Below are 10477 nucleotides of genomic sequence, written 5' to 3'. Positions count from 1 at the left end.
GCAAGAGGTTTGTAAACGTAGTGGTTGGTTGGCGCTCCCGGATTGTGCAAAAGTGCGCGCTTCGCCTCGGCGGTCCAATAGGTGGCGGTTTATATGTATAGGAGCGCAAGCCGTATCGATGGAAGCAGTTGGAGGGAGCGCGGAGCGCAAGAGGTTTGTAAACATAGTGAATGGTAGGCACTCCCGGACCGTGCAACAGTTCACGCTCCGCCTCGGCGTTCCAATTGGTGTCGGTTTATATCTAGAAAAGCGCATACCGTATCGATTGGAGCAGTTGCAGGGAGCGCGGAGTGCAAGAGGTTCGTGAACATAGTGGATGGTTGGCGATACCGGACCGTACAACAGTGCGCCAACGACTGTGCGGCAGTGCCTCGGTGGTCCAATATTACGAACGTAGTGGATACGTACCTTTAGAAAGACGGGTATTCTGGTATTATGTTTTGTTATAATCTAGGGTGGGGGAGGGGAGAGGGGGCTACATAAGGGAGGTTGTGTAGTGTTGTAGACAATGTGTCGATTTGTCGAATTTATGCAACTGGCACAGTGCAAGATACAGGATTGTAAAGTGTAAACTGGAAATATCTAAAATAATTTCTAAAAAAGATAAAGGGCCGTTCGACTTCGATTTTGAGAAAGACGCTGAAGAAGGTGTAGGCAATGTTCTAACCATACTATTTTTGTTTATCAAAACTTCCAGGTCCATTTACACTCTAAATGTTTTGAGACTTTTCACAAAAAATAAAATTGTGTATTTCAATTTTTATATCTCATTTCCACCAAAGGTTCGAAAACGAACCATTTTGTTGTTGTGACACCTGCCATTATCAAAGTGTAAAACAATTTTTTTACGAATGTGTAAGTTTATTTTACTCTAGTTAATCAAATATATTACATATTATTGCAGTATTTCTTTGCTTGGCGGTTATTGGGTTAAATTGAAATTTAATCCAGAGCCCTGAATAAGAACAAAAATTATTTACATAAAAAAATGCGGTGGTGACATAACTGCACGTGTACATTTCAACGAATTTCGTTTGGCTTATCGCAATGCTCAAACAAAATTAATTGACAACTAAATTTTTACTTATGTAGTCAATATAACTTATGTAGGTATGGACCCTGACGGTTAACAGAGGTGACGGTTAATAGAGAGACGGATAATCGAGGTTCCACTGTATTAGATTAAATTAAATTAAGAAAACGGTATATAAAAGGAAGCCACAGGGCATTTATGTTAAAAGGAAAATTGTTTAATTGCGATGAGTCATTCCTGAGATACAACTGGTCAAAGTTGACTGGAATTTGCGACGAAGTTATAAACAATAGGGTGGTAATTTTTGAACCATTAGCTTTTTATTTCGGACCTCTTCCTGCACACATATTTTTATATCTTCAAGAGAATCATAACATATAATTATAATAATAAAAACCATCGGGGTTCGAAAAAATCCCAATTAAAAACTAGGTTGAAGAAAATAGAATCTCAAATTTCAAGATCAATATACGTTAAAAATATGTATTTTCTCGGCTTCCCATGGAGCAATTTTCTTCATTTTTTTACTCCCAAGTAACTGGAGTAGAGCCACCTAACTAACGTACTACGAAATGCCAAAGATGATTTAGTTTTAATATAATGAATTAATTTATTTATAACAAAACACAACTACATAATATGTATGGAAAGCATATTATTATGCTTTCCAGTTGTGGACTTCTTTTAGAAAAACTTACCACAAGTGTACCTTTTAACGTTCAAAATACACATATATTCTCAATTAACGCTGTATAATTATTTAAACATTTTTGTTTAAACAAATTAAATTTTTTGTTCTAATAAATAAATAAATTTATTATAACAAAACTAAAGCATTTTTTGGAATTTAGTAATGCGTTATTAAGGTGGCTCCACTCGAGTTACTTCGGATTAAAAAAAATGAAAAAAATTGCTCTGTAGGAAGCGGGGAAATTACATTTTTTTAACGCATACCAATTTTGAACTTTGAGGTTCTACTTTCTTAAACCTAGTTTTTGATTGGGATTTTGGTATTTTTGGAATTTTTCAGGCGTAATACCGATTGTGTTTAATATTACAATATGTCTTATTAGTCTCATAAAGATATGAAAATTTGTATATAGAAAGAGTACCGAAATAAAAAGGTAATGGTTTAAAAACTACCATCCTATTGTTTATAACTTCGTCGCAAATGCCAGTTAAATTTGACCGGTTGTATCTGAGGACCCCTTATGGCAATTAAACTTTTTTTCTTTTTAGGGCCTACCGCGTCTTTTCAAATACCGTTCTCTTCTTCTTCTTCTTTTACTTCTTGGAGATTTTTCTATCTGTTTAATTCTGAAGCTGCCTCTGGTTCTCTGGTTAATTTCCTGGGAGGTAGATTTCCAACTATCGCTCTATCTTTTAGGTAGTCTTGAACCGGGCGGGTTGTTTTCTAGGGCAATTTTTGGGAGTCTATTCTCATCCATTCGTCTTACATGGTTGTACCACATCCTCTTGCGCTACCGTTTTCTTAATTTAATTTAATCTAATAGTTACCTAGATATTTTATTTGTTTATAAGTCAAAAACTTGTCTATAATTTTAAAAATTTCCTGAGGCCGCTAAAATAGTCCAACTTCATTTCTGTAAGGTACGATAGTTAGGCATAGTGCCGTTTTATAAGAATATCATAGATATTTTGGTGTATCTTAATTATTATGGATATTATTGGGACCGTAAATTGTTAGTTAACAATTTAATTGTTGCTAAACTATTGGCACAATTTCTACCGGCTTCGGAAAATGTAATATAACGTATGTCCCTGTAAGTTTTATCCATATGGAAAACATTTTTATTATTAATTTTACGAAAAAAAGTTATTCTTTATAAAAAGTTCTGCATGGTCCAAAACCCAGGATTCAACTATCAAATATCAAATTTTTTGAATATTGTACGTGGTAAGTGAAAAAGTTTGAATTTCACTCCAAAGTAAAGTACATGGCTTTATTTTTCACAATATTGAAAATTGCTATTATGAAAAGTTGTTTGGAATTAAAAACTATATTCTAATATGCAAATACATTCTTCTAATTGAAAAAATTTTTTTTTTGAAAAATTATGGATAACTAACATTATTTTCAGTTATTTCAATTCTAATAATTCTTTTATTATTAATTTTACGAAAAAAAGTGATTTTTAATATAAAGTTATGTATGTCTAAAACCTAAAATACAACCATCTTATATCAAATTTTATCAATTTTATACGAGGTATGTCAAAAAAGATAAATTTAGATCAAAGTAAAGTACCTTTATTGTTCAGAATATTTTAATTAGAAGGATGTAATTACATACTGAAACATAGTTTTTAATTCTAAATAACTTTTCATAATCACAATTTTCGATATTGTGAAAAATAAACGTATTTTACTCATGAGCGAAATTCATATTTTTTGACATACCTCCTATAAAATTGATAAAATTTGACATAAGATGGTTGTATTTTAGGTTTTAGACCATGCAGAACTTTTTATTAAGAATCACTTTTTTCGTAAAATTAATAAAAAAGAGTTATCTGAATTGAAATAACTGAAAATAATGTTAGTTATCTATAATTTTTCAAAAAAAATTCAATTAGAAGGATGTAATTGCATACTCGAATAGTTTTTAATTCCAAACAACTTTTCATAATAGCAATTTTCAATATTGTGAAAAATAAAACTACTCTACTCTTGAGTGAAATTCAAACTTTTTGACATACCTCGTATAATATTCAAAAAATTTGATATTTGATGGTTAAATCTTAGGTTTTGGACCATGCAGGACTTTTTATGAAGAATAACTTTTTTCGTAAAATTAATAATAAAAAAGTTTTCCATATAGATACAACTTACAGAATAATAAAAATCTTTGATTTTACCAATTTATTTAATTATTCAAAAATAATTATTTACCTAAAATCTTAGTTGCAAATAAAAGATTTTGTTGGGAAAACCCGGATTTTGTGTGGAAAATTTTCGTCAAAGCAAATCGGTAAAAAATATCTCTATGGAGAATTAAATTGCGGTGAATTTTTGTTTTAGTATTTTTGGTATAAAGTTAAAATGTTCGAAGTTACAAGCAATAATTGAAGAAAACGCGCTAATTTGTTAATACAAAAATAGCACACTCTCTGCTGACTTTGCATACATATACATATTATTAATATATACAATCATAAGATTTGATTCCAGCAATAAAATTGGATGATAAGTAATTTTTCCCAAAACTGGTCTATTTTTCGATTATTTCATTCATAGAGATTCTGAAAAATAGAAAGCTACAAAAATAAAAATTACAGCGGTATTTTTTTCGATAATTTCCCTTCGTTATGCATGACCTCAAATGAACATGAACATGAACATGAAATGAACATGAACATGAACAAAAATGAACATTCAGTGACATTAATGACAATTAACGTTTTAACAACTTGTCAAAGAGAACACCATGAACAGGTTCAGCAAATATTCAGGTGAAGATATCTAGAAAATATTAGTTAAAATGATTTAAAAAGACAGTTTTATTCATGAAATAATCTTACCGAATTACTCTCGAGCTCTTAAAAATTATCGATCGTGATACTTTGACATAATTTCACCCCCCCCCCCTCCTCGGGTCGTGAAATTAAAACTGTCAAAGTGTCGCTCGGGATACAAATCGATAATTTTAGAGCTCTCGTGTAATTACTCCTGATAATCTGCCTAGACTTGTACACACTTAAAAAACAATTATCACACAGGTATACCATGTTCACAAAATTATAGTGCCTAGGCATAATTTTGCTATAAGCGGTAAATCAAGCAATAAATACAGAGGGGTTTAAAAAGCTTTGACCTTTTAAAAGTCCATGCTAAGTCCAAGGACTTACTTATTTACATAGAAAATTACGAGTTATAAAATCATTACCAATATTTATAAACAAAAATAGTCCTGTCGCCAGGGGGGGTACAACGGCCTCGTTAATTCAGATGGACTTACTCAAGTTTTTTTTATGTATTTTGACCCGTAGAACACGAATTTTTTGGGTAACAGTTGATCCGGATGTCGATAAGATTGTTATAGACCAAGAACTTGAGGAATCAAATAACAGCGATTTTTGGCAAAACAAAACAATATTTTGTATTTTTTGGGCCATTTTAAGTAAAAAATATTTCTACAAGTTTTTTCGTAGGATGCACAGTTTTCGAGATAAACGCGGTTGAACTTTAAAAAAATCGAAAAATTGCAATTTTTGAACCCGAATAACTTTTGATTAAAAAATAAAATAGCAAGTCTGCTTACCGCATTTGAAAGTTTAAGTCAAATTATATCGGTTTTGATTATTTGCATTGGTAAAAATTTATTTTTTTATTGTTTAACAAAGCTATAAACACGTAGGGTTTCCCGTGCTTTTACATGCGTTTTAACGCATGTAACGTAGAAATAGTCTTGATTGCACTAGTACCTATTCTACCTACTCGTTCGATTTTAAATGAGAAATCATAGAAACTTCACTCACGCACTAGTGGTTTGTAGCTTTGTTTAACAATAACACAATAAATTTTTAGCAATGCAAATAATCAAAACCGACATAATTTGACTTGAACTTTCAAAGGCGCTAAGCAGAATTGCTATTTTATTTTTTAATCAAAAGTTATTCGGGTTTAAAAATTGCAGTTTTTCGATTTTTTGAAAGTTCAACCGCGTTTATCTCGAAAACTGTGCATCCTACTAAAAAACTTGTAGAAATATTTTTTGCTTAAAATGACCCAAAAAATACAAAATATTGTTTTGTTTTGCCAAAAATCGCTGTTATTTGATTCCTCAAGTTCTTGGTCTATAACAATCTTATCGACATCCGGATCAACTGTTACCCAAAAAATTCGTGTTCTACGGGTCAAAATACATAAAAAAAACTTGGGTAAGTCCATCTGAATTAACGAGGCCGTTGTACCCCCCCTGGCGACAGGACTAAAATTAGGAACATACAAAATTGAAAAAATAAAGCATATGAAATATTTATTAATTATTGATTAAATATTTATTTACAATTATATTACAGCTATACAAAATTATTCGTGTGTGAGGTCAGTATCACTAGCACTATCATCATTCGTATTCGTAATCGGTAATTCGATATTCATAGTCAGAACATTATTTTTGGTAATCAGAAAAAGTCATTCACCCACTTTCAATGTCAAGAGTCAAGTGTGAAAAATAGATGTTTGCGTCTACTTCAACCAAATCACTTCTTATGAAAATATTATGATTACAAATACCTTTTCAACAAAATATTATAATAAAACTTAATTGTTTCTGGCTGATATGAGTTTGCACTTTCAGTTGGCTTCTGTATTTATAAAATAAAATTTGAATTATGGTTTTGTTTGGAATAATTACTTGAGAATAATAATTATGATTGGGATCCAAAATAATACCTAACCTAATCCTAATCACCATAAAAACCGAATAACCGGTTTTTACTTTAAAATGAAAAAACTGGTTATAACCGGGACAAAAACAACCGGTAGGTAAAACCGGTTATTGCGAAGTAAAAAAACCGGTTTTAGGTTAAAACCGGTAGGTTTTTCCTATCCCTAGTAAGAGGAAACTAAATCCAAATTTTAATGCAATTCGGTGGTGACACAGAGAATTACAAATTATCGCCATATTTCACGATAATTTAATGTACTGATCTACTAAACCTACTAATAGCTAACCTACAAGCTTTCCTGGTATGTTGGCATGACCTTATATAGCATCCTTCGAAGTCGTATGCCTGTTTCAAATCAATAAATAACATATTATGTATTCCTAAGTATTGTTCATAGCTACATAATTTATTTATTGTTTAATTTATAATTATTCATGATAAATTGTCGTTGAACTCTGTATTATCTTATGTCATTTTCCACAGATATAAAGCAATCGCATATTTCCATAAATATTAATAGCGTTATCTCATGGTTTAAGGTTATTTATAAACACGTAAAACAGTAGGTACATTCCTAAATAAAATATTTTGATGTATGCACATTTGCACATACCGGCAAATTGCAGGAACGCAGGTATATTATTATTTTTTTGTTTTTTAATAGTTATTTATGATATAAGTGTTAAAAGTACACGTTTAAGGCACGCATGTGAAAGTTTGCAGAATGAGCGATAGCGAGTTATGCAATTCACATGAGTGCCTTAAAAATGTACTTTTTAACACGCATATCATACAATATTTTTTCTACAAACGTAATTACAGGACAATATCTACAAAAACTTTTACTTGAACTTGATTGACATTCCATTTTTATATTTTTTTGACATTACATCAAAATTGCCTTAACGGTCAATACGAACTGCAGTGCCTTAAAAATATTTTAACCCTGCTGTCCTGTTCGGGTCTATTTGACACAAGAATCTTCAGGTCGAGCAAGTCTCGTAAATTTCACGATTGCGAGCCACGCTTCACGCAACCGTGTTTGCGTACTTGTGTTTCGAGTTGCGTGGTCGTGCGGAGTTATATTTACCAAATTTAAATATAATCGTTTTCAAAATTAAATCAATATGGCTACTGGGTGTAAAAGATAAATCTTATTCTATCTGTTCTTAATGAGTTTTAGATAATTTTAGTTGTATTTCTTTGTAATTTTGTGTTGTACAAAGATTAATTTAACATTTTCTCTAGAAGTATTAATTTAGAAAGATAATATGCTTCATTGGTGTTGTGTTTTGAAGTGTAAAATGCAAAGTAATTGTGATAAAGTCAAGATAAAGTTCACTTTTAAACTGAACTAAATAAGGTATCTGAGAGACAACAATGGTTAAATGCAATACAATGTACAGGTTTTACTAGCGAAATGAAAATTTTCCTGTCCTGTCTGCTGTAATCATTTTATATCTGGTAAGTTACAATTGCAACAGTAACGATTTTTGAAGATGTTAACATTTTAATCTTATAGGAAAACCAGCCGACTTAATCGATAATAACAATCTCCAGATTGGGTTCCTTCAATAAATATGGTCTATAAACACTATGAAATAAGTTCCCCAAACTCTAAAATGGAGTGGTATCAAAGGAGAATTAAAGGGAAAAATATTCATATTGAAATTATTTATAAGGCACTGGACTGTCTTAAATTCTACAATAATACTAGGTGGGTAAATGATTTTAGACATTTTTCATTAAGAGTAGATTAAGATTAAGTAGATTTTCATTCAGTAGATTTAAGACATGTTTACACGGGTAGAGTAATGATGCAAGTACTTGATAGAGTAGAGTAACTCTACCTGTAAAAATGCTCGGCACAGTAGAATAGCTGGTAGAGTGTATAGTTGGAGTTAAAGTAGAGTGACTAGCAACCTATGGCAAAGTAACTACTCTATGACCACCACTACTGCCAAAATGTCTACTCGGCTGCACACTCTACCCATGGAACACGCTCAATTATGGCAGAATAGAGTAGGTAGGAGAGTACATGGGGGTGCTGTCATTCTGGCTGGAATTGTGTTTTGTGTAAATAGTGAAAATGAAGTTCACCGAAGATGAAACTTTAAAACTTGTAGAGCTATAATACGGCGAATACCAGTGTTTATGGAATTTAGGTAGTGTATACTACAGAAATAAAAGTTTGCAGCAAGCTGCGGAGGATGAAATCGTCGAAAGAATGGCAAAGGGGGCTTTGGAGTAAACGAGCTTCAGCAAAAAATTAAGAATTTAAGGTGCACTTATAATCAAGAGTGTTTAAAAATACAAAAATCGGTTTCACTATACTAGCATGAGTACTATACTTGTACTCTCCTCATGTGAATGGTATCAAGCCATTTTTGGTAGAGTACTACCACTACTCTACTCTCCTCAAAACTCTACCCATGTAAACAAGTCTTTAGAAACAGTGGAAAATGAGGTAGCTAGTAGAGTAGTAGTAGAGTAAAATATACTGGTTTAGCAAATTACAATGTTTTAAGGTAATACAGTAGCGATAAACAGGTAGCCAAAACGTGTTCCAAGATTGTCACTGTAATTTTGAATATTTTTTCGAGGCATTTGGCACACGTATTCGTAAAATAATAAAGAATGGCGGTACAGAGCCCAATTTGAAAAATATATTAATATGTGGAAATTACTCTGTAATTATACAATATTTAAAAAACGAGCCTGTACCGCCATTAAGAAGAACAAAAAAATACACTTTCTTCAAATAAACTTTTTTATCCAATGCCTAGATTTTGTGTAATTTTGGAATTACTAATGAAATAAAAAATTTTAGTAGTTCCAAAATAACACAAAATCGGATAAAAAAGTTGTATTTGAAAAAAGTGTATTTTTTTGTTCTTCTTAATGGCGGTACAAGCTCGTTTTTTTTATATTGTATTTAATTACAGAGTAATTTCCACATATTAATATATTTTTCAAATTGGGCTCTGTACCGCCATTCTTTATTATATTACGAATATGTGTGCCAAATATCTTGAAAAAATATTCAAAATTACTGCCGCAATCTTGGAACACATTTTCGCTACCTGTTGATCGATACTGTTTCCTCGTAAGATAGTTTTAATAGTTATTTATGATATAAGTATTAAAAGTACAATTTTAAGACGCGCATGTGAAAGTTAATTTGAAAAAATAATTTTATTAATGTTTTGACTTCCACATCAGATGTCATTGTCAAAATACAAAATATTCATTATTATTAGGTTTGTTCTAGCAAACAGTCAAACTAGTCAAAAACCATCAGCAAACAGTTGGTCAGTAAAAGAACATAATACAGTCACCAGTGCGATCCCCTCTACTCGCGCTGGTCCACTATTCGCTGATGGTTTCAAACTGATGCTAGAACAAACCTATTATTATTATGCATATCATTATCTGTAAATAATATTTCTTCTGATTGTTAATTGTAAAGGATAGAAAAATTACCATTTATTTTATTTTTTTTAGAATCAGCTGAGAGAAGTGGTCTACAAAAAACCAGGAAGGAAACGGAATATGTGGCTACGTAAGGCAAAAGAAAGGTTTACAAAGCAAATGTGACACATCTTTTTGAAATATTTAGGAATATCAGTAAATTGCATTGAAAAAATGTATGAAAAGATTTTGTTCAATAAAAATGTTTATATTTATCAAGGATGTATTATTTGGTATGGCCACATATCGTCAGTGATGTAATAATACATCCTATCTGTTTTTTCATGAGTTTTGTAAGAGAGACTAAAAACTTGTCTTAAGGTCACCTCCTGTTTTCATATGATATTTTTTGACTTGTTTTGTAGTAAATTAAACTATCTATGAACTACAAAACAAGTCAAAACTTACATATGAACACAGGAGGTGACCTTAAAACATGTTTTTCCATCTCTCATACAAAACTCATGAAAAAACAGATAGGAGGTATTGTCACATCAGCAAGGATGTACAGTGATGAGTGCCCTAATAACCGGCAAAATATGGGCAACATATTTAGTTG

General features: G+C 31.4%; 1 long non-coding RNA gene across 1 annotated transcript; it reads left to right on the top strand.

The window, feature by feature from the left end:
- Positions 1 to 7279: 7279 nt before the first annotated feature.
- Positions 7280 to 10133, top strand: LOC126888005 (uncharacterized). The gene is made up of 3 exons (XR_007699340.1): positions 7280 to 7911; positions 7970 to 8164; positions 9952 to 10133. It is a non-coding gene; the product is annotated as an uncharacterized LOC126888005 (long non-coding RNA).
- Positions 10134 to 10477: the final 344 nt, after the last annotated feature.

The sequence above is a fragment of the Diabrotica virgifera genome, chromosome 7 (genome assembly GCF_917563875.1).
Source record: "Diabrotica virgifera virgifera chromosome 7, PGI_DIABVI_V3a".
Taxonomy (NCBI): Eukaryota; Metazoa; Arthropoda; class Insecta; order Coleoptera; family Chrysomelidae; genus Diabrotica; species Diabrotica virgifera.
Note: the sequence above shows the minus strand (reverse complement) of the source record. Positions and strands in the feature narration are given on the sequence as shown.